Genomic DNA, 27031 nt, shown 5'->3' with positions numbered 1-27031 from the left:
AACGCTCTTGAAGCAATATCACTTATATCGCTAGTATCTGAAGCTATAATCATTTGTTTCGCATGGATTTGAAGCTAAACCTTCAACGTCGCATTGATTTGCAGCTAAATCATGTGTTTCACATGGATCTGAAGCTAACTCGTTTGTTTCGTCTGCATTTGAAGCTATATCACTTATATCCCAAGTGTTTGAAGCTAAATCATTTGTTTCGCATGGATTTGAAGCTAAACCTTCTACATCGCATGGACTTGAAGCAAACTCGTTTGTTTCGCATGCAGCTGAAGCAATATCATCTATATCCCAAATGTTTGCAGCTCAATAATTTGTTTCGCATGGATTTGAAGCTAAACCTTCTACATCGCATTGATTTGCAGCTAAATCATGTGATTCGCTTGGATTTGAAGCTAAACATTCTACATGGCATTGATTTGGAGCTGAATCATGTGTTTCGCTGGGATTTGAAGCTATACCTTCTACATTGCTTTGATTTGAAGCTATATCATGTGTTTTGCATGGATTTAATGCTAACTCGTTTGATTCCTCTGCATTTGAAGCTATTTCAGTTTTATCGCAAGTATCTGATGCTAAATCATTTGTTTAGCATGGATTTGAAGCTAAACCTTCTACATCGCATGGACTTGAAGCAAACTCGTTTGTTTCGCATGCAGCTGAAGCAATATCATCTATATCCCAAATGTTTGCAGCTCAATAATTTGTTTCGCATGGATTTGAAGCTAAACCTTCTACATCGCATTGATTTGCAGCTATTTCATGTGTTTCGCATGGATTTGAAGCTCAATCGTCTGTTTCGTCTGCATTTGAAGCTATATCACTTATATCCCGAGTGTTTGAAGCTAAATTAGTTGTTTCGCATGGTTTCGAAGCTAATCCTTCTACATCGCATTGATTTCAAGCTAAATCATGTGTTTTGCATGGTATTGAGGCTAAGTCGTTTGTTTCCCCAGCATTTGGAGCTATATCACTTATATCGCAAGTATCTGGAGCTAAATCATTGGTTTCGAATGGATTTGAAGCTAAACATTCTACATCGCATTGATTTGCTGCTAAATCATGTGTTTCGCATGGATTTGAAGCTTACTCGTTTGTTTCTCATGCAGATGAAGCTATGTCACATATATCGCAATTATCTGAAGCTAAATCATTGGTTTCGAATGGATTTGAAGCTAAACATTCTACATCGCATTGATTTGCTGCTAAATCATGTGTTTCGCATGGATTTGAAGCTTACTCGTTTGTTTCGCATGCAGATGAAGCTATATCACATATATCGCAATTATATGAAGCTAAATCATTGGTTTCGCATGGATTTGAAGCTAAACCTTCAACATCGCATTGATTTGCGGCTATATCATGTGTTTCGCATGGATTTGAAGCTAACTCGTTTGATTCCCTTGCATTTGAAGCTATATCACTTATATCGCAATTATCTGATGTTAAATCATTAGTTTCGCATGGATTTGATGCAAAACCTTCTACATCGCATTGATTTGCAGCAAAATCATGTGTTTCGTACGAATTTGAAGCTAATATATGTCTCTCGCATTAATTTTAAGCTAAATCAGGTGTTACGTATGGAATTGAAGCTAACTGGTTTGTTTCGCCAGCATTTGAAGCTATATAGCCTATATCCCAACTGTTTGAAGCTCAATCATTTGTTTCGCATGGATTTGAAGCTAAACCTTCTAAATCGCATTGATTTCAAGCTATATCATGTGTTTCGCATGGACTTGAAGCTAACTCTTTTGTTTCACCTTCATTTTAAGCTATATCAGAAATCGAATGTATGTGACCCTAAATCATTTGTTTCGCGTGGGTTTGAAGCTAAGCATTCTACATCGCATTGATTTGCTGCTAAATTATGTGTTTCGCATGGATTTGAAGCTAACTCGTTTGTTTCCCTTGCATTTGAAGCTATATCACTTATATCGCAATTATCTGATGCTAAATCATTAGTTTCGCATGGGTTTGAAGCAAAACCTTCTACATCGCATTGATTTGCGGCTAAATCATGTGTTTCGCACGAATTTGAAGCTAATAGGTGTCTTTCGCATTAATTTTAAGCTAAATCAGGTGTTACGTATGGAATTGAAGCTAACTGGTTTGTTTCGCCTGCATTTGAAGCTATATAGCCTATATCCCAACTGTTTGAAGCTCAATCATTTGTTTCGCATGGATTTGAAGCTAAACCTTCTAAATCGCATTGATTTCAAGCTATATCATGTGTTTCGCATGGACTTGAAGCTAACTCTTTTGTTTCCCCTTCATTTTAAGCTATATCAATTATATCAGAAGTATCTCATGCTTAATCATTTGTTTCGCATGGATTTGAAGCTAAACCTTCTACATGGCATTGATTTGCAGCTAATTCCTGTGTTTCGCATGGATTTGAAGCTTACTCGTCTGTTTCGTCTGCATTTGAAGATAAATCACATATATCCCGAGTGTTTGAAGCTAAATAATTTGTGGCGCATGAATTTGAAGCTAAACTTGCCACACAGCATTGGGTTGAAGCTTAATCATGTGTTTTGCATGGTATTGAGGAAAACTCGTTTGTTTCCGCTGCATTTGAAGCTATATCACTTATATCGCAAGTATATGAAGCTAAATCATTGCTTTCGAATGGATTTGAAGCTAAACATTCTACATCGCATTGATTTGCTGCTAAATCATTTGTTTCGCATGGATTTGAAGCTTCCTCGTTTGTTTCGCATGCAGATGAAGCTATATCACATATATAGCAAGTATCTGAAGGCAAATCATTGGTTTCGCATGGATTTGAAGCTAAACCTTAAACATCGCATTGATTTGCTGCTAAATCACGTGTTTCGCATGGATTTGAAGCTTACTCGTTTGTTTCGCATGCAGATGAAGCTATATCACATATATCGCAAGTATCTGAAGCTAAATCATTGGTTTCGCATGGATTTGAAGCTAAACCTTCTAAATCGCATTGATTTCAAGCTATATCATGTGTTTCGCATGGACTTGAAGCTAACTCTTTTGTTTCCCCTTCATTTTAAGCTATATCAGAAATCGAATGTATGTGACCCTAAATCATTTGTTTCGCGTGGGTTTGAAGCTAAGCATTCTACATTGCATTGATTTGCTGCTAAATTATGTGTTTCGCATGGATTTGAAGCTAACTCGTTTGTTTCCCTTGCATTTGAAGCTATATCACTTATATCGCAATTATCTGATGCTAAATCATTAGTTTCGCATGGATTTGAAGCAAAACCTTCTACATCGCATTGATTTGCGGCTAAATCATGTGTTTCGCACGAATTTGAAGCTAATAGGTGTCTTTCGCATTAATTTTAAGCTAAATCAGATGTTACGTATGGAATTGAAGCTAACTGGTTTGTTTCGCCTGCATTTGAAGCTATATAGCCTATATCCCAACTGTTTGAAGCTCAATCATTTGTTTCGCATGGATTTGAAGCTAAACCTTCTAAATCGCATTGATTTCAAGCTATATCATGTGTTTCGCATGGACTTGAAGCTAACTCTTTTGTTTCCCCTTCATTTTAAGCTATATCAATTATATCAGAAGTATCTCATGCTTAATCATTTGTTTCGCATGGATTTGAAGCTAAACCTTCTACATGGCATTGATTTGCAGCTAATTCCTGTGTTTTGCATGGATTTGAAGCTTACTCGTCTGTTTCGTCTGCATTTGAAGCTATATCACATATATCCCGAGTGTTTGAAGCTAAATCATTTGTGTCGCATGAATTTGAAGCTAAACTTGCCACACAGCATTGAGTTGAAGCTTAATCATGTGTTTTGCATGGTATTGAGGCAAACTCGTTTGTTTCCCCTGCATTTGAAGCTATGTCACTTATATCGCAAGTAACTGATGCTAAACCACTTGTTTCGCGTGGTTTTGAAGCTAAACATTCTACATCCCATTGATTTGCTGCTAAATCATTTGTTTCGCATGGATTTGAAGCTTCCTCGTTTGTTTCGCATGCAGATGAAGCTATATCACATATATCGCAAGTATCTGAAGCTAAATCATTGGTTTCGCATGGATTTGAAGCTAAACCTTCAACATCGCATTGATTTGCTGCTAAATCACGTGTTTCGCATGGATTTGAGGCTTACTCGTTTGTTTCGCATGCAGATGAAGTTATATCACAAATATCGCAAGTATCTGAATCTAAATCATTGGTTTCGCATGGTTTTGAAGCTAAACCTTCTAAATCGCATTGATTTCAAGCTATATCATGTGTTTCGCATGGACTTGAAGCTAACTCTTTTGTTTCCCCTTCATTTTAAGCTATATCAATTATATCACAAGTATCTCATGCTTAATCATTTGTTTCGCATGGATTTGAAGCTAAACCTTCTACATTGCACTGATTTGCAGCTAAATCCTGTGTTTCGCATGGATTTGAAGCTCAATCGTCTGTTTCGTCTGTATTTGAAGCTATATCACTTATATCCCGAGTGTTTGAAGCTAAATCATTGGTTTCGCATGGATTTGAAGCTAAACATTCTACATCGCATTGATTTGCTGCTAAATCATGTGTTTCGCATGGATTTGAAGCTTACTCGTTTGTTTCTCATGCAGATGAAGCTATGTCACATATATCGCAATTATCTGAAGCTAAATCATTGGTTTCGAATGGATTTGAAGCTAAACCTTCAACATCGCATTGATTTGCGGCTATATCATGTGTTTCGCATGGATTTGAAGCTAAGTCGTTTGATTCCCTTGCATTTGAAGCTATATCACTTATATCGCAATTATCTGATGCTAAATCATTAGTTTCGCATGGATTTGAAGCAAAACCTTCTACATCGCATTGATTTGCAGCAAAATCATGTATTTCGTACGAATTTGAAGCTAATAGATGTCTCTCGCATTAATTTTAAGCTAAATCAGGTGTCACGTATGGAATTGAAGCTAACTGGTTTGTTTCGCCTGCATTTGAAGCTATATAGCCTATATCCCAACTGTTTGAAGCTCAATCATTTGTTTCGGATGGATTTGAAGCTAAACCTTCTAAATCGCATTGATTTCAAGCTATATCATGTGTTTCGCATGGACTTGAAGCTAACTCTTTTGTTTCCCCTTCATTTTAAGCTATATCAATTATATCAGAAGTATCTCATGCTTAATCATTTGTTTCGCATGGATGTGAAGCTAAACCTTCTACATGGCATTGATTTGCAGCTAATTCCTGTGTTTCGCATGGATTTGAAGCTTACTCGTCTGTTTCGTCTGCATTTGTAGCAATATCACTTATATCGCAATTATCTGATGCTAAATCATTAGTTTCGCATGGGTTTGAAGCAAAACCTTCTACATCGCATTGATCTGCAGCTAAATCATGTGTTTCGCATGGACTTGAAGCTTCCTAGTTTGTTTCGCATGCAGATGAAGCTATATCACATATATCGCAAGTATCTGAAGCTAAATCATTGGTTTCGCATGGATTTGAAGCTAAACCTTCAACATCGCATTGATTTCAAGCTATATCATGTGTTTCGCATGGACTTGAAGCTAACTCTTTTGTTTCCCCTTCATTTTAAGCTATATCAATTACATCACAAGTATCTCATGCTTAATCATTTGTTTCGCATGGATTTGAAGCTAAACCTTCTACATTGCACTGATTTGCAGCTAAATCCTGTGTTTCGCATGGATTTGAAGCTCAATCGTCTGTTTCGTCTGCATTTGAAGCTATATCACTTATATCCCGAGTGTTTGAAGCTAAATCAATGGTTTCGCATGGATTTGAAGCTAACCATTCTACATCTCATTGATTTGCTGTTAAATCATGTGTTTTGCATGGATTTGAAGCTAACTCGTTTGTTTCCCTTGCATTTGTAGCAATATCACTTACATCGCAATTATCTGATGCTAAATCATTAGTTTCGCATGGATTTGAAGCAAAACCTTCTACATCGCATTGATTTGCAGCTAAATCATGTGTTTCGCACGAATTTGAAGCTAATAGATGTGTTTCGCATTAATTTTAAGCTAAATCTTGTGTTACTTATGGAATTGAAGCTAACTGGTTTGTTTCGCCAGCATTTGAAGCTATATAGCCTATATCCCAACTGTTTGAAGCTCAATCATTTGTTACGCATGGATTTGAAGCTAAACCTTCTAAATCGCATTGATTTCAAGCTATATCATGTGTTTCGCATGGACTTGAAGCTAACTCTTTTGTTTCCCCTTCATTTTAAGCTATATCAGAAATCGAATGTATGTGACCCTAAATCACTTGTTTCGCGTGGGTTTGAAGCTAAGCATTCTACATCGCATTGATTTGCTGCTAAATCATGTGTTTCGCATGGATTTGAAGCAAAACCATCTACATCGCATTGATTTGCAGCAAAATCATGTGTTTCGTACGAATTTGAAGCTAATAGATGTCTCTCGCATTAATTTTAAGCTAAATCAGGTGTTACGTATGGAATTGAAGCTAACTGGTTTGTTTCGCCTGCATTTGAAGCTATGTAGCCTATATCCCAACTGTTTGAAGCTCAATCATTTGTTTCGCATGGATTTGAAGCTAAACCTTCTACATGGCATTGATTTGCTGCTAATTCCTGTGTTTTGCATGGATTTGAAGCTTACTCGTCTGTTTCGTCTGCATTTGAAGCTATATCACATATATCCCGAGTGTTTGAAGCTAAATCATTTGTGTCGCATGAATTTGAAGCTAAACCTACTACGTAGCACTGATTTGAAGCTCAATCATGTGTTTTGCATGGATTTGAAACTGACCCGTTTGTTTCCCCTGCAGTTGAAGCTATATCACATATATCGCAAGTATCTGAAGCTAAATCATTGGTTTCGAATGGATTTGAAGCTAAACATTATACATCGCATTGATTTGCTGCTAATTCATGTGTTTCGCATGGATTTGAAGCTTACTCGTTTGTTTCGCATGCAGATGAAGCTATATCACATATATCGCAAGTATCTGAAGCTAAATCATTAGTTTCGCATGGATTAGAAGCAAAACCTTCTACATCGTATTGATTTGCAGCTAAATCATGTGTTTCGCACGAATTTGAAGCTAATAGATGTGTTTCGCATTAATTTTAAGCTAAATCATATGTTACGTATGGAATTGAAGCTATCTGGTTTGTTTCGCCAGCATTTGAAGCTATATAGCCTATATCCCAACTGTTTGAAGCTCAATCATTTGTTTCGCATGGATTTGAAGCTAATCCTTCTACATCGCATTGATTTGCAGCTAAATCCTGTGTTTCGCATGGATTTGGAGCTAACTCGTTTGTTTCTCCTGCATTTGAAGCTATATCACAAATCGAAAGTATGTGACCCAAAATCATTTGTTTCGCGTGGGTTTGAAGCTAAGCATTCTACATCGCATTGATTTGCTGCTAAATCACGTGTTTCGCATGGATTTGAAGCTAACTCGTTTGTTTCGTCTACATTTGAAGCTATAACACTTATATCCCAAGTGTTTGCAGCTCAATCATTTGTTTCGCATGGATTTGAAGCTAAGCCTTCTACTTCGCATTGATTTGAAGCTAAATCATGTGTACCGCATGGATTTTGAAGCTAACTCGTTTGATTCGTCTGCAATCGAAGCAATATCACTTATATCGCAAGTATCTGAAGCTAAATCATTTGTGTCGCATGGATTTGAAGCAAAACCTTCTACATCGCATTGATTTGCACCTAAATCATGTGTTTCGCAACGAATTTGGAGCTAATAGATGTGTTTCTCATTAATTTTAAGCTAAATCATGTGTTACGTATTGAATTGAAGCTAACTGGTTTGTTTCGGCAGCATTTGAAGCTATATAGCCTATATCCCAAGTGTTTGAAGCTCAATCATTTGTTTCGCATGGATTTGAAGCTCAATCGTCTGTTTCGTCTGCATTTGAAGCTATATCACTTATATCCCGAGTGTTTGAAGCTAAATCATTGGTTTCGCATGGATTTGAAGCTAACCATTCTACATCTCATTGATTTGCTGTTAAATCATGTGTTTTGCATGGATTTGAAGCAAAACCTTCTACATCGCATTGATTTGCAGCTAAATCATGTGTTTCGCACGAATTTGAAGCTAATAGATGTGTTTCGCATTAATTTTAAGCTAAATCTTGTGTTACTTATGGAATTGAAGCTAACTGGTTTGTTTCGCCAGCATTTGAAGCTATATAGCCTATATCCCAACTGTTTGAAGCTCAATCATTTGTTTCGCATGGATTTGAAGCTAAACCTTCTAAATCGCATTGATTTCAAGCTATATCATGTGTTTCGCATGGACTTGAAGCTAACTCTTTTGTTTCCCCTTCATTTTAAGCTATATCAGAAATCGAATGTATGTGACCCTAAATCACTTGTTTCGCGTGGGTTTGAAGCTAAGCATTCTACATCGCATTGATTTGCTGCTAAATCATGTGTTTCGCATGGATTTGAAGCAAAACCTTCTACATCGCATTGATTTGCAGCAAAATCATGTGTTTCGTACGAATTTGAAGCTAATAGATGTCTCTCGCATTAATTTTAAGCTAAATCAGGTGTTACGTATGGAATTGAAGCTAACTGGTTTGTTTCGCCTGCATTTGAAGCTATGTAGCCTATATCCCAACTGTTTGAAGCTCAATCATTTGTTTCGCATGGATTTGAAGCTAAACCTTCTAAATCGCATTGATTTGCTGCTAAATCATGTGTTTCGCATGGATTTGAAGCTAAACCTTCTACATGGCATTGATTTGCAGCTAATTCCTGTGTTTTGCATGGATTTGAAGCTTACTCGTCTGTTTCGTCTGCATTTGAAGCTATATCACATATATCCCGAGTGTTTGAAGCTAAATCATTTGTGTCGCATGAATTTGAAGCTAAACCTACTACGTAGCACTGATTTGAAGCTCAATCATGTGTTTTGCATGGATTTGAAACTGACCCGTTTGTTTCCCCTGCAGTTGAAGCTATATCACATATATCGCAAGTATCTGAAGCTAAATCATTGGTTTCGAATGGATTTGAAGCTAAACATTATACATCGCATTGATTTGCTGCTAATTCATGTGTTTCGCATGGATTTGAAGCTTACTCGTTTGTTTCGCATACAGATGAAGCTATATCACATATATCGCAAGTATCTGAAGCTAAATCATTAGTTTCGCATGGATTAGAAGCAAAACCTTCTACATCGCATTGATTTGCAGCTAAATCATGTGTTTCGCACGAATTTGAAGCTAATAGATGTGTTTCGCATTAATTTTAAGCTAAATCATATGTTACGTATGGAATTGAAGCTATCTGGTTTGTTTCGCCAGCATTTGAAGCTATATAGCCTATATCCCAACTGTTTGAAGCTCAATCATTTGTTTCGCATGGATTTGACGCTAAACCTTCTACATCGCATTGATTTGCAGCAAAATCATGTGTTTCGCTTGGATTTGAAGCTAACACGTTTGATTTGCATGCAGTTGAAGCTATATCACATATATCGCAAGTATCTGAAGCTAAATCATTGGTTTCGCATGGATCTGAAGCTAAACCATCGACATCGCATTGATTTGCTGTTAAATCATGTGTTTTTTCATGGAATTGAAGCTAACTCGTTTGTTTCCCTTGCATTTGAAGCTATATCACTTATATCGCAATTATCTGATGCTAAATCATTAGTTTCGGAAGGGATTTGTAGCAAAACCTTCTACATCGTATTAATTTGCAGCTAGATCATGTGTTTCGCATGCTAACTCTTTTGTTTCCCCTTCATTTCAAGCTATATCAATTATATCACAAGTATCTCATGCTTAATCATTTTTTTCGCAAGGGTTTGAAGCTAAACTTTCTACATCGCATTGATTTGAAGCTAAATCATGTGTTTCGCATGGATTTCGTAGCTAACTCGTTCGTTTCGCCTGCAGTTGAAGCTAAGTCATGTATATCACAAGTATTTGAAGCTGAACCATTTTTTTCGTATGAATATTGAGCTAATCCATGTGTTTCGAATGAATTTGAAGTTAAATCATGTGTTTCGCATGGATTTGAAGCTAACTCGTTTGTTTCGCCAGCATTTGAAGCTATATTACTTACATCCCAATTGTTTGAAGCTAACTCGTTTGTTTCCCCTGCATTTGAAGCTATGTCACATATATCGCAAGTATCTGATGCTAAATCATTTGTTTCGCATGGATTTGAATCTAACCCTTCTACATCGCATTGATTTGCACATGCATCATGTGTTTCGTAATGATTTGAAGCTAACTCGTTTGTATCGTCTGCATCTGAAGCTATTTCACTTATATCGCAAGTATCTTTAGCTAAATCATTGGTCTCGCATGCATTTGAAGCTAAACATTCTACATCGTATAGATTTGAAGCTAGCTCGTTTGCTTCGTCTGCAGTTGAAGCTATATCATATATATCGCAAGTATTTGAAGCTAAATCATTTGTGTCTCATGGATTTGAAGCTGAACCTTCTACATCGCATTGACTTGAAGCTTAATCATGTGTTTTGCATGTATTTGAAGCTAACTCGTTCGATTCGTCTGCATTTGAAGCTATATCAAATATATCACAATTATCTGAAGCTAAATCATTTGTGTCGCATGGATTTGATGCTAAACCTTCTACATAGCATTGATTTGATGCTTAATCATGTGTTTTGCATGGATTTAAAGCTAAACCTTCCACATCGCCTTGATTTGAAGATAAATCATTTGTTTTGCATGGATTTAATGCTAGCTCGTTTGTTTCGTCTGCATTTCAACCTATATCACTTATATCGCAAGTATCTGAAGCTAAATCATTCGTTTCGCATGGATTTGAAGCTAAACCTTCTACAGAACATTGATTTGAAGCTGAATCATGTGTTTTGCTTGGATTTGGAGCTATACCTTCTACATCGCTTTGATTTGAATCTAAATCATGTGTTTTGCATGGATTTGATGCTAACTCGTTCGTTTCCCCTGCATTTGAAGCTATATCAGTTATATCGCAAGTATCTGATGCTAAATCATTTGTTTCGCATGGATTTGAAGCTAAACCTTCCACATCGCATTGATTTGAAGTTAAATCGTGTGTTTTGCATGGGTTTTATGCTAACTCGTTTGTTTCCCCTGCATTTGAAGCTATATCAGATGTATCGCAAGTATCTGATGCTAAATAATTTGTTTCGCATGAATTTGACGCTAAACCTTCTACATCGCATTGATTTGTAGCTAAACCATTTGTTTCGTATGGATTTGAAGCTAATCCTTCTACTTCGCATTGATTTGTAGCTAAATCATGTGTTTCGTATGGATTTGAAGCTAACTCGTTTGTTTCGCCTGCATTTGAAGCTAAGTCATGTATATCTCAAGTATTTGAAGCTGAACCATCTTTTTGGCATGATTATTAAGCTAATCCATGTGTTTCGAATGAAATTGACTTAAAATCATGTGTTTCGCATGGATTAGAAGCAATCTCGTTTGTTTCGCCCTGTATTTGAAGCTAAATCATGTATATCACATGTATTTGAAGCTAAACCATTTGTTTCGCCTGGATTCGAAGATAAGCATTCTATTTCGCATTGATTTGAAGCGAAATCATGTGTTTCGCATGGATTTCGTAGCTAACTCGTTCGTTTCGTCTGCAGTTGAAGCTAAGTCATGAATATCACAAGTATTTGAAGCTGAACCATTTTTTTCGCATGAATATTAAGCTAATCCATGTGTTTCGAATGAATTTGAAGTTAAATCATGTGTTTCGCATGGATTTGAAGCTAACTCGTTTGTTTCGCCAGCATTTGAAGTTGTATCACTTATATTCGGAAGTATTTGAAACTAAATCATTCTTTTTGCATGAATTTGAAACTTAGCCTTCTACTACGCATTGATTTGAAGCTAAATCATGAGTTTCGCATGGATTTGAAGCTAAGCCTTGAACTTCCCATTGATTTGAAGCAAAATCATGTGTTTCGCTTGGATTTGAAGCTAACTCGTTTGTTTCCCCTGCATTTGAAGCTGATTCATTTATATCACAAGTATTTGAAGCTAAACCATTTGTTTCGCATGGATTTGAAGATAAGCCTTCTGGTTCGCATTGTTTTGAAGTTAACTCGATTGTTTCGCCAGCATTTGAAGCTATATCACTTACATCGCAGTTATCTGAAGATAAATCATTTGTTTCTCATGTATTTGTAGCTAAGCATTCTACTTCTCATTGATTTGATACTAGATCATGTGTTTCGCTAAGATTTGAAGCTAACTCGTTTGTTTCGCCTGCATTTGAAGCTAAATCATGTATATCACAAGTATTTGAAGCTAAACCATTTGTTTCGCATGGATTTGAAGATAAGCCTTATACTTCGCATTGATTTGAAGCTAAATCATGTGTATCGCATGGATTTGAAGCTAACTCGTTTGTTTCGCCTGCATTTGAAGCTGAATCATGTATATCACAAGTATTTGAAGCTAAACCATTTGATTCGTATGGATATGTTTCTAAATCTTCTACTTCGCATTGATTTGAACAAAATTATGTCTTTCGCATGGATTTGAAGCTAAGCCTTCTACTTCGCATTGATTTGAAGCAAAATCATGTGTTTCGCTTGGATTTGAAGCTAACTCGTTTGTTTCGCCTGCATTTCAAGCTGAATCATTTATATCACAAGTATTTGAAGCTAAACCATTTGTTTCGCATGGATTTGAAGATATGCCTTCTAGTTCGCATTGTTTTGAAGTTAACTCGGTTGTTTCGCCTGCATTTGAAGCTATATCACTTACATCGCAATTATCTGAAGATAAATCATTTGTTTCTCATGTATTTGTAGCTAAGCCTTCTACTTCGCATTGATTTGAAGTTATATCATGTGATTCGCGAGAATTTGAAGCTAACTCGTTTGTTTCGCATGCAGTTGAAGCTAAATCATCTATATCACGAGTATTTGAAGCTGAACCATTTTTTTCGCACGAATATTAAGCTAATCCATGTGTTGCGAATGAATTTGAAGCTAAATCATGTGTTTCGTATGGATTTGAAGCTAACTCGTTTGTTTCGCCTGCATTTGAAGCTAAGTCATGTATATCTCAAGTATTTGAAGCTGAACCATCGTTTTGGCATGATTATTAAGCTAATCCATGTGTTTCGAATGAATTCGAATTAAAATCATGTGTTTCGCATGGATTAGAAGCAAACTCGTTTGTTTCGCCCTGTATTTGAAGCTAAATCATGTATATCACATGTATTTGAAGCTAAACCATTTGTTTCGCCTGGATTCGAAGATAAGCATTCTACTTCGCATTGATTTGAAGCGAAATCATGTGTTTCGCATGGATTTCATAGCTAACTCGTTCGTTTCGCCTGCAGTTGAAGCTAAGTCATGTATATCACAAGTATTTGAAGCTGAACCATTTTTTTCGCATGAATATTAAGCTAATCCATGTGTTTCGAATGAATTTGAAGTTAAATCATGTGTTTCGCATGGATTTGAAGCTAACTCGTTTGTTTCGCCAGCATTTGAAGTTGTATCACTTATATTCGGAAGTATTTGAAACTACATCATTCTTTTTGCATGAATTTGAAGCTAAGCCTTCTACTTCGCATTGATTTGAAGCTAAATCATGAGTTTCGCATGGATTTGAAGCTAAGCCTTGAACTTCCCATTGATTTGAAGCAAAATCATGTGTTTCGCTTGGATTTGAAGCTAACTCGTTTGTTCCGCCTGCATTTGAAGCTATATTACTTACATCCCAAGTGTTTGAAGCTAACTCGTTTGTTTCCCCTGCATTTGAAGCTATGTCACATATATCGCAAGTATCTGATGCTAAATCATTTGTTTCGCATGGATTTGAAGCTAACCCTTCTACATCGCATTGGTTTGAACAAAATTATGTCTTTCGCATGGACTTGAAGCTAAGCCTTCTACTTCGCATTGATTTGAAGCAAAATCATGTGTTTCGCTTGGATTTGAAGCTAACTCGTTTGTTTCGTCTGCATTTGAAGCTGAATCATTTATATCACAAGTATTTGAAGCTAAACCATTTGTTTCGCATGGATTTGAAGATAAGCCTTCTAGTTCGCATTGTTTTGAAGTTAACTCGATTGTTTCGCCTGCATTTGGAGCTGAATCATGTTTATAACAAGAATTTGAAGCTAAACCATTTGATTCGTATGGATATGTTTCTAAATCTTCTACTTCGCATTGATATGAAGCAAAATTATGTCTTTCGCATGGACTTGAAGATAAGCCTACTACTTCGCATTGATTTGAAGCTAAAACATATGTATTGCATGGATTTGAAGCTAACTCGTTTGTTTCGCATTCAGTTGAAGCTATATCACTAAGATTCGCAAGTATTTGAAGTTAAACCATTTGTTTCGCATGGATTTGAAGATAAGCCTTCTAGTTCGCATTGTTTTGAAGTTAACTCGATTGTTTCGCCTGCATTTGAAGCTATATCACTTACATCGCAATTATCTGAAGATAAATCATTTGTTTCTCATGTATTTGTAGCTAAGACTTCTACTTCTCATTGATTTGGAACTAGATCATGTGTTTCGCTTGGATTTCAAGCTAAACCTTCTACATCGCATTGATTTGAAGCTAAAACATGCGTATCGCACGGATTTTGAAGCTAACTCGTTTGTTTCGTCTGCATTTGAAGCTATATCACTTATATCCCAAGTGTTAGAAGCTAAAACATTTGTTTTGCATGGATTTGAAGATATACCTTCTACATCGCTTTGATTTGAAGCTAAATCATGTGTTTTGCATGGATTTGATGCTAACTCGTTTGATTCCTCGGCATTTGAAGCAATTTCAGTTTTATCACAAGTATCTGATGCTAAATCATGTGTTTCGCTTGGATTTGAAGCTAAACCTTTTACATCGCATTGATTTGCAGCTAAATCATGTGTTTTGCATGGATTTGGTGCTAACTCGTTTGGTTCCCCTGCATTTGAAGCTATATCAGTTATATCGCAAGTATCTGATGCTAAATCATTTGTTTCGCATGGATTTGAAGCTAAGCCTTCTATTTCGCATGGATTTAAAAATAAATGATGCTTATCGCATGGATTTTGAAGCTAACTCGTTTGTTCCGCCTGCATTTGTAGCTATATCTCTTATATCGCAAGTGTTTGAAGCTAAATCATTTGTTTTGCATGCATATGAATCTAAACCTTCTACATAGCATTGATTTGAAGCTTAGTCATGTGTTTTGCATGGATTTGAAGCTAACTCGTGTGTTTCTCCTGCATTTGAAGCTATATCACTTATATCGCATGTATCTGATGCTAAATCATTTGTGTCGCATGGTTTTGAAGCTAGGCTTTCTACATCGCATTGATCTGACGCTAAGTCATGTGTTTCGCATGGATTTGAAGCCAACTCGTTTGTTTCGTCTGCAGTTGAAGCTATACAACTTATATCCCAAGTGTTTGAAGCTAAATCATTTGTTTCGCATGGATTTGAAGCTACGCCTTCTACGTCGCATTGATTTGAAGCTAAATCATGAGTTTCGCTTGGATTTGAAGTTATACCTTCTACATCGCTTTGATTTGAAGCTAAATCATATATTTTGCATGGATATGATGCTAACTCGTTTGTTTCGCCTGCATTTGATGCTATATCACATGTATCGCAAGTATCTGAATCTAAATCATTTGTTTCGCTTGGATTTGAAGCTAAACCTTCTACATCGCACTGATTTGAAGCTAAATCATGTGTTTCGCTTGGATGTGAAGCTAACTCGTTTGTTTCGTCTGCATTTGAAGCTATATCACTTGAATCGCAAGTATTTGAAGAAAAATCATGTGTTTCGCATAGATTTGAAGCTAACTCGGTCGTTTCGCAAGCATTTGATGCTATATCACTTATATCGCAAGTATCTGATGCTAAATCATTTGTTTCGCATGAATTTGAATCTAAACCCTGTGTTTCGCATGAATTTGAACCTAGATCTTGCCTTTCGCATGCATTTGAAGCTTAATCATTTGTTTTGCTTGGATTTGAAGCTAACTCGTTTGTTTCGCCTGCATTTGAAGCTACAGCATTTATATCGCAAGTATTTGAAGTTAAATCATTTGTGTTGGATGGATTTGAAGGTAACTCGTTAGTTTCGCCTGCTTTTGGAGCTATATCACTTATATCGCAAGTATCTGATGCTAAATCATTTGTTTCGCATGGATTTGAAGCTAAGCCTTCTACTTCGCATTGATTTGAAGCAAAATCATGTGTTACGCTTGGATTTCAAGCTAACTCGTTTGTTTCTCATGCATTTGAAGCTATATCACTTATATCGCAAGTATCTGAACCTAAATCATTTGTTTCGCATGGATTTGAAGCTAAGCCTTCTACTTTGCATGGATTTAAAGTTAAATGATGTGTATCGCATGGATTTTGAAGCTAACTCGTTTGATTCGTCTGCATTTGCAGCTATATCACTTATATCCCATGTGTTTGAAGCTAAATCATTTGGTTCGCATGGATTTTATGCTAACTCGTTTGTTTCCCCTGCATTTGAAGCTATATCAGATATATCACAAGTAACTGATGCTAAATCATTTGTTTCGCATGGATTTGAAGCTAAACCTTCTACATCGCATTGATTTGAAGCTAAATCATGTGTTTCGCATGGATTTGAAGCTAACTCGTTAGTTACGCCTCAATTTGAAGCAATATCAATATATCGCTAGTATCTGAACCTAAATCATTTGTTTCGCATGGATTTGAAGCTAAACCTTCTACATCGCATTGATTTGAAGCTAAATCATGTGTGTCGCATGGAGTTGATACTAGCTCGTTTGTTTGGTCTGCATTTGAACGTATATCGCTTATAACGCAATTATCTGTAGCTAAATCATTTGTTCCGCATGGATTTGAAGCTAAACCTTCTACATCGCATTGATTTGAAGCTAAATCATGTGATTCGCTTGGATTTGAAGCTACACATTCTACATCGCATTGATTTGGAGCTGAATCATGTGTTTCGCTGGGATTTGAAGCTATACCTTCTACATCGCTTTGATTTGAAGCTAAATCATATGTTTTGCATGGATTTGATGCTAACTCGTTTGATTCGCTGCATTTGAAGCTATTTCAGTTTTATCGCAAGTATCTGATGCTAAATCATGTGTTTCGCTTGGATTTGAAGCTAAACCATTTACATCGCATTGATTTGCAGCTAAATCATGTGTTTTGCATGGATTTGATGCTAACTCGCTTGTTTCCCCCGCATTTGAAGCTATATCAGTTATATCGCAAGTATCTGATGCTAAATCATTTGTTTCGCATGGATTTGATGCTAAACCTCCTACATCGCATTGATTTGAAGCTAAATCATGTGTTTTGCATGGATTTTATGCTAACTCGTTTATTTCCCCTGCATTTGATGCTATATCAGTTACATCGCAAGTATCTGATGCTAAATCATTTGTTTCGCATGGAGTTGAAGGTAAACCTTCTACATCGCATTGATTTGAAGCTAAATCATGTGTTTTGCATGGATTTTATGCTAACTCGTTTGTTTCCCCTGCATTTGAAGCTATATCAGTTATATCGCAAGTATCTGGTGCTAAATAATTTGTTTCGCATGGATTTGGCGCTAAACCGACAACAGCGCAATAATTTGAAACAAAATCATGTGTTTTGCATGGATTTTATGCTAACCCGTTTGTTTCCCCTGCATTTGAAGCTATATCAGTTATATCGCAAGTATCTGTTGCTAAATCATTTGTATCACAAGGATTTGAAGCTAAACCTTCTACATCGTATCGATTTGAAGCTAAATTATATGTATCGCATGGATTTTGAAGCTACCACGTTTGATTCGTCTGCATTTGCAGTTATATCACTTATATCGCAAGTATCTGAAGCTAAATCATTTGTGTCGCATGGATTTGAAGCTAAACCTACTACATAGCATTGATTTGAAGCTCAATCATGTGTTTTGCATGGATTTTATGCTAACTCGTTTGTTTCCCCTGCATTTGAAGCTATATCAGTTAAATCGCAAGTATCTGGTGCTAAATCATTTGTTTCGCATGGATTTGGCGCTAAACCGACAACAGCGCAATAATTTGAAGCAAAATCATGTGTTTTGCATGGATTTTATGCTAACCCGTTTGTTTCCCCTGCATTTGAAGCTATGTCACTTATATCGCAAGTAACTGATGCTAAATCACTTGATTCGCATGGATTTGAAGCTAAACCTTCTACATCGCATTGATTTGCATCTAAATCATGTGTTTCGCGAGGATTTGAAGCTAACTCGTTTGTTTCGTCTGCATTTGTAGGTATATCACTTATATCGCAAATATCTGAAGCTAAATCATTGGTTTCGCATGGATTTGATGCTAAACCTTGTACATCGCATTGATTTGAAGTTAAACCTTCTACGTCGCCTCGATTTGAAGCTAAATCATGTGTTTCGCATGGTGTTGTAGCTAAACCTTCTACATCGCATTGATTTGCTTCTAAATCATGTGTGTCGCATGGATTTGAAGCAAACTCGTTTGTTGCGCATGCAGATGGATCTAAATATCGTACATCCTAATCATTTGTAGCTAAACCATCTGGTTCGTATGGATTTGAAGCTAATCCTTCTACTTCGAATTGATTTGTAGCTAAATCATGTGTATCGCATGGATTTTGAAGCTAATTCTTTTGTGTTCCCTACATTTGAAGCTATATCAATTATATCGCAAGTATCTGAACCTAAATCATTTGTTTCGCATGGATTTGAAGCAAAACCTTCTACATCGCATTGATTTGCAGCTAAATCATGTGTATCGCATGGATTTGAAGCTAACTCGTTTGTTTCCCTTGCATTTGAAGCTGTATCACTTATATCGCAAGTATCTGATGCTAAATCATTTGTTTCGCATGGATTTGAAGCTAAGCCTTCTACTTCGCATTGATTTGAAGCAAAATCATGTGTTACGCTTGGATTTCAAGCTAACTCGTTTGTTTCTCATGCATTTGAAGCTATATCACTTATATCGCAAGTATCTGAACCTAAATCATTTGTTTCGCATGGATTTGAAGCTAAACCTTGTACATCGCATTGATTTGAAGTTAAATGATGTGTATCGCATGGATTTTGAAGCTAACTCGTTTGATTCGTCTGCATTTGCAGCTATATCACTTATATCCCATGTGTTTGAAGCTAAATCATTTGGTTCGCATGGATTTTATGCTAACTCGTTTGTTTCCCCTGCATTTGAAGCTATATCAGATATATCACAAGTAACTGATGCTAAATCATTTGTTTCGCATGGATTTGAAGCTAAACCTTCTACATCGCATTGATTTGAAGCTAAATCATGTGTTTCGCATGGATTTGAAGCTAACTCGTTAGTTACGCCTCAATTTGAAGCAATATCAATATATCGCTAGTATCTGAACCTAAATCATTTGTTTCGCATGGATTTGAAGCTAAACCTTCTACATCGCATTGATTTGAAGCTAAATCATGTGTGTCGCATGGAGTTGATACTAGCTCGTTTGTTTCGTCTGCATTTGAACGTATATCGCTTATAACGCAATTATCTGAAGCTAAATCATTTGTTCCGCATGTATTTGAAGCTAAACCTTCTACATCGCATTGATTTCAAGCTAAATCATGTGTTTTGCATGGATTTTATGCTAACTCGTTTGTTTCCCCTGCATTTGAAGCTATATCACTTATATCGCAAGTATCTGATGCTAAATCATTAGTTTCGCATGGATTTGATGCTAAACCTCCTACATCGCATTGATTTGAAGCTAAATCATGTGTTTTGCATGGATTTTATGCTAACTCGTTTGTTTCCCCTGCATTTGATGCTATATCAGTTACATCGCAAGTATCTGATGCTAAATCATTTGTTTCGCATGGATTTGAAGCTAAACCTTCTACATAGCATTGATTTGAACCTAAATCATGTGTTTTGCATGGATTTGGAGCTAAACCTTCTACTTCGTATCGATTTGAAGCTAAATGATATGTATCGCTTGGATTTTGAACCTACCCCGTTTGATTCGTCTGCATTTGCAGCAATATCACTTATATCCCAAGTGTTTGAAGCTAAATCATTTGTTTAGCATGGATTTGAAGCTAAACTTTCTACATGGCATTGATTTGAAGCTAAATCATGTGTTTCGCTTGGATTTCAAGCTATACCTTCTACATCGCTTTGATTTGAAGCTAAATCATGTGTTTTGCATGGATTTGATGCTAACTCGTTTGCTTCCCCTGCATTTAAAGCTATTTCAGTTATATCGCAAGTATCTGATTTCTAAATCATTTGTTTCGCATGGATTTGAAGCTAAACCTTCTACATCGCATTGATTTTGCAGCTAAGTCATGTGTTTCGCATGGATTTGAAGCTAACTCGTTTGTTTCGTCTGCATTTGAAGCTACATCACTTATATCGCAAGTATCTGCAGCTAAATCATTTGTGTCGTATGGATTTGTAGCTAAACCTTCTACAACGCATTGATTTGAAGCTAAATCATGTGTTTCGCTTGGATTTGAAGCTAACTCGATTGTTTCGTCTGCATTTGAGGCTATATCACTTGTATCGCAAGTATTTGAAGAAAAATCATTTGTTTCGCCTGGATTTGAAGCTAAGCCTTCTACTTCGCATTGATTTGAACCTCAATCATTTGTATCGCATGGATTAGAAGCTAAGCCTTCTACTTCCCATTGACTTGAAACTAAATCATGTGATCGCATGGATTTTGAAGTTAACTCGTTTTATTCGTCTGCATTTGAAGCTATATCACTTATATCGCAAGTATCTGAAGCTACATCATTTGTTTCGCATAGATTTGAAGCTAAACCTTCTACATCGCATTGATTTGCAGCTAAATCATGTGTTTCACATGGACTTGAAGCTATATCAATATATCGCAAGTATTTCAACCTAAATCATTTGTTTCGCATGGATTAGAAGCTAAGCCTTCTACTTCGTACCGATTTGAAGCTAAATGAAATGTATCGCATGGCTTTTGAACCATACCCGTTTGATTCGTCTGCATTTGCAGCTAAACCACTTATATGCCAAGTGTTTGAAGCTAAATCGTTTCATTCGCATGGATTTGAAGATAAACCTTCTACATCGCATTGATTTGCAGCTAAATCATGTGTTTCGCATGGATTTGAAGCTAACCCGTTAGTTTCGCCTGCATTTGATTCTATATCAATATATCGCAAGTATCTGAACCTAAATCATTTGTTTCACATGGATTTGATGCTAAGCCTTCTACTTCGTATCGATTTGAAGATAAATGATATGTATCGCAAAGATTTCTAACCTACCCCGATTGATTCGTCTGCATTTGCAGCTAAATCACTTATATCCCAAGTGTTTGAAGCAAAATAATTTGTTTAGCATGGATTAGATGCTAATCCTTCCACATGGCATTGATTTGAAGCTAAATCATGTGTTTCGCTTGGATTTGATGCTATACCTTCTACATCGCTTTGATTTGAAGCTAAATCATGTGTTTCGCTTGGATGTGAAGCTAACTCGTTTGTTTCGTCTGCATTTGAAGCTATATCACTTGAATCGCAAGTATTTGAAGAAAAATCATGTGTTTCGCATGGATTTGAAGCTAACTCGGTCGTTTCGCAAGCATTTGATGCTATATCACTTATATCGCAAGTATCTGATGCTAAATCATTTGTTTCGCATGAATTTGAATCTAAACCCTGTGTTTCGCATGAATTTGAACCTAGATCTTGCCTTTCGCATGCATTTGAAGCTTAATCATTTGTTTTGCTTGGATTTGAAGCTAACTCGTTTGTTTCGCCTGCATTTGAAGGTACAGCATTTATATCGCAAGTATTTGAAGTTAAATCATTTGTGTTGGATGGATTTGAAGGTAACTCGTTAGTTTCGCCTGCATTTGAGGCTATATCACATATATCGCAATTATCTGAAGCTAAATCATTGGTTTCGCATGGATTTGAAGCTAAACCTTCGACATCGCATTGATTTGCTGTTAAATCATGCGTTTTGCATGGATTTGAAGCTAACTCGTTTGTTTCCCTTGCATTTGAAGCTGTATCACTTATATCGCAAGTATCTGATGCTAAATCATTTGTTTCGCATGGATTTGAAGCTAAGCCTTCTACTTCGCATTGATTTGAAGCAAAATCATGTGTTACGCTTGGATTTCAAGCTAACTCGTTTGTTTCTCATGCATTTGAAGCTATATCACTTATATCGCAAGTATCTGAACCTAAATCATTTGTTTCGCATGGATTTGAAGCTAAGCCTTCTACTTTGCATGGATTTAAAGCTAAATGATGTGTATCGCATGGATTTTGAAGCTAACTCGTTTGATTCGTCTGCATTTGCAGCTATATCATATATATCCCATGTGTTTGAAGCTAAATCATTTGTTTCGCATGGATTTTATGCTAACTCGTTTGTTTCCCCTGCATTTGAAGCTATATCAGATATATCACAAGTAACTGATGCTAAATCATTTGTTTCGCATGGATTTGAAGCTAAACCTTCTACATCGCATTGATTTGAAGCTAAATCATGTGTTTCGCGAGGATTTGAAGCTAACTCGTTAGTTACGCCTCCATTTGAAGCAATATCAATATATCGCTAGTATCTGAACCTAAATCATTTGTTTCGCATGGATTTGAAGTTAAACCTTCTACATCGCATTGATTTGAAGCTAAATCATGTGTGTCGCATGGAGTTGATACTAGCTCGTTTGTTTCGTCTGCATTTGAACGTATATCGCTTATAACGCAATTATCTGAAGCTAAATCATTTGTTCCGCATGGATTTGAAGCTAAACCTTCTACATCGCATTGATTTCAAGCTAAATCATGTGTTTTGCATGGATTTTATGCTAACTCGTTTGTTTCCCCTGCATTTGAAGCTATATCAGTTATATCGCAAGTATCTGATGCTAAATCATTTGTTTCGCATGGATTTGAAGCTAAACCTTCCACATCGTATCGATTTGAAGCTAAATCATGTATTTTGCAAGGATTTTATGCTAACTCGTTTGTTACCCCTGCATTTGATGCTATATCAGTTACATCGCAAGTATCTGATGCTAAATCATTTGTTTCGCATGGATTTGAAGCTAAACCTTCTACATCGCATTGATTTGAAGCTAAATCGTGTGTTTTGCATGGATTTTATGCTAACTCGTTTGTTTCCCCTGCATTTGAATCTATGTCAGTTATATCGCAAGTATCTGATGCTAAATCATTTGTATCGCATGGATTTAAAGCTAAACCTTCTACATCGTATCGATTTGAAGCTAAAAGATATGTATCGCAAGGATTTTGAAGCTACTCCGATTGATTCGTCTGCATTTGCAGCTATATCACTTATATCGCAAGTATCTGAACCTAAATCATTTGTTTCGCATGGATTTGAAGCTAAGCCTTCTACTTTGCATGGATTTAAAGCTAAATGATGTGTATCGCATGGATTTTGAAGCTAACTCGTTTGATTCGTCTGCATTTGCAGCTATATCACTTATATTCCATGTGTTGAAGCTAAATCATTTGGTTCGCATGGATTTTATGCTAACTCGTTTGTTTCCCCTGCATTTGAAGCTATATCAGATATATCACAAGTAACTGAAGCTAACTCGTTTGTTTCTCATGCATTTGAAGCTATATCACTTATATCGCAAGTATCTGAACCTAAATCATTTGTTTCGCATGGATTTGAAGCTAAGCCTTCTACTTCGCATTGATTTGAAGCTAAATCATGTGTATCGCATGGATTTTAAAGCTAACTCGTTTGATTCGTCTGCATTCGAAGCAATATCACTTATATCGCAAGTATCTGAAGCTAAATCATTTGTGTCGCATGGATTTGAAGCTAAACCTACTACATAGCATTGATTTGAAGCTCATTCATGTGTTTTGCATGGATTTGAAGCTAACTCGTTTGTTTCCCCTGCATTTGAAGCTATGTCACTTATATCGCAAATAACTGATGCTAAATCACTTGATTCGCATGGATTTGAAGCTAAACCTTCTACATCGCATTGATTTGACGATATATCATGTGTTTCGCAAGGATTTGAAGCTAACTCGTTTGTTTCGTCTGCATTTGAAGCAATATCACTTATATCGCAAGTATCTGAAGCTAAATCATTTGTGTCGCATGGATTTGAAGCTGAACCTTCTACATCGCATTGATTTGAAGCTCAATCATGTGTTTTGCATGGATTTGCTGCTAACTCGTTTGTTTACCCTGCATTTGAAACTATATCAGATATATCACAAGTAACTGATGCTAAATCATTTGTTTCGCATGGATTTGAAGCTAAACCTTCTACATCGCATTGATTTGAAGCTAAATCATGTGTTTCGCATGGATTTGAAGCTAACTCGTTAGTTACGCCTCCATTTGAAGCAATATCAATATATCGCTAGTATCTGAACCTAAATCATTTGTTTCGCATGGATTTGAAGCTAAGCCTTCTACTTTGCATGGATTTAAAGTTAAATGATGTGTATCGCATGGATTTTGAAGCTAACTCGTTTGATTCGTCTGCATTTGCAGCTATATCACTTATATCCCATGTGTTTGAAGCAAAATCATTTGTTTAGCATGGATTTTATGCTAACTCGTTTGTTTCCCCTGCATTTGAAGCTATATCAGATATATCACAAGTAACTGATGCTAAATCATTTGTTTCGCATGGATTTGAAGCTAAACCTTCTACATCGCATTGATTTGAAGCTAAATCATGTGTTTCGCATGGATTTGAAGCTAACTCGTTAGTTACGCCTCCATTTGAAGCAATATCAATATATCGCTAGTATCTGAACCTAAATCATTTGTTTCGCATGGATTTGAAGCTAAACCTTCTACATCGCATTGATTTGAAGCTAAATCATGTGTGTCGCATGGAGTTGATACTAGCTCGTTTGTTTCGTCTGCATTTGAACGTATATCGCTTATAACGCAATTATCTGAAGCTAAATCATTTGTTCCGCATGGATTTGAAGCTAAACCTTCTACATCGCATTGATTTCAAGCTAAATCATGTGTTTTGCATGGATTTTATGCTAACTCGTTTGTTTCCCCTGCATTTGAAGCTATATCAGTTATATCGCAAGTATCTGATGCTAAATCATTTGTTTCGCATGGATTTGAAGCTAAACCTTCCACATCGTATCGATTTGAAGCTAAATGATATGTATCGCATGGATTTTGAAGCTACCCCGTTTGATTCGTCTTCATTTGCAGCTATATCACTTATTTCACAAGTGTTTGAAGCTAAATCATTTGTTTCGCATGGATTTGAAGCTAAACCTTCTACATCGCATTGATTTGAAGCTAAATCATGTGATTCGCTTGGATTTGAAGCTACACATTCTACATCGCATTGATTTGGAGCTGAATCATGTGTTTCGCTGGGATTTGAAGCTATACCTTCTACATCGCTTTGATTTGAAGCTAAATCATGTGTTTTGCATGGATTTGATGCTAACTCGTTTGTTTCCCCCGCATTTGAAGCTATATCAGATATATCGCAAGTATCTGATGCTAAATCATTTGTTTCGCATGGATTTGATGCTAAACCTCCTACATCGCATTGATTTGAAGCTAAATCATGTATTTTGCAAGGATTTTATGCTAACTCGTTTGTTTCCCCTGCATTTGATGCTATATCAGTTACATCGCAAGTATCTGATGCTAAATCATTTGTTTCGCATGGATTTGAAGCTAAACCTTCTACATCGCATTGATTTGAAGCTAACTCGTTTGTTTCGCATGCATTTGAATCTATATCACTTATATCGCAATAATGTGATTCTAAATCATTAGTTTCGCATGGATTTGAAGCAAAACCTTCTACATCGCATTGATTTGCTGTTAAATCATGTGTTTTGCATGGATTTTAAGCTAACTCGTTTGTTTCGTCTGCATTTGAAGCTATATCACTTATATCGCAAGTATCTGAAGCTAAATCATTTTTGTCGCATTGATTTGAAGCTATCTCGTTTGTTTCGTCTGCATTTGAAGATATATCACTTATATCGCAAGTATTTGAAGCTAATTCATTGGTTTCGCATGTATTTGAAGCTAAACCTTCTACATCGCATTGATTTGAAGCTAAATCATGTGTTTCTAATGGAGTTGTAGCTAAACCTTCTACATCGCATTGATTTGCGTCTAAATCATTTGTTTCGCATGGATTTGAATCTTACTCGTTTGTTTCGTCTGCACTTGAAGCAATATCTCTTATATCGCTAGTATCTGAAGCTAAATCATTTGTTTCCCATGGATTTGAAGGTAAACCTTCTTCATTGCATTGATTTGCAGCTAAATCATGTGCTTCGCATGGATTTGAAGCTAACTCGTTTGTTTCCCCTGCATTTAAAGCTATATCACTTATATCGCAAGTATCTGAATCTAAATCACTTGTTTATCATGGATTTGAAGCTAAACCATCTACATCGCATTGATTTGCTGTTAAATCATCTGTTTTGCATGAATTTGAATCTAACTCGTTTGTTCCCCTTGCATTTGAAGCTATATCACTTATATCGCAAGTATCTGAACCTAAATCCTTTGTTTCGCAGGGATTTGAAGCTAACTCGTTAGTTCCGTGTGCATTTGAAACTATATCACTTATATCGCAAGCATCTGAAGCTAAATCATTTGTTTCGCATGGATTTGAAGCTAAGCCTTCTACTTCGCATTGATTTGAAGCTAAATCATGTGTATCGCATGGATTTTGAAGCTAAATCGTTTGTTTCGTCTGCATTTGAACCTATATCACTTATATCGCAAGTATTTGAAGCTAAATCATTTGCTCGGCATGGGTTTGAAGCTACGCCTTCTACTACGCATTGATTTGGAGCTAAATCATTCGTTTCGCATGGATTTAGAGCTAAGTCGTTTGTTTCTCCTGCATTTGAACCTATATCACTTTTATCGCAAGTATCTGGACCTAAATCATTTGTGTCGCATTGATTTGAAGCTAAGCCTTCTACTTCGCATTGATTTGAAGCTAAATCACTTGTGTCGCATGTATTTGAAGCTAATCCTTCTACTTCGCATTGATTTGAATCTAAATCATGTGTTGCG

Source organism: Megalopta genalis, unplaced genomic scaffold (genome assembly GCF_051020955.1).
Source record: "Megalopta genalis isolate 19385.01 unplaced genomic scaffold, iyMegGena1_principal scaffold0070, whole genome shotgun sequence".
Classification (NCBI taxonomy): Eukaryota; Metazoa; Arthropoda; class Insecta; order Hymenoptera; family Halictidae; genus Megalopta; species Megalopta genalis.
Note: the sequence above shows the minus strand (reverse complement) of the source record.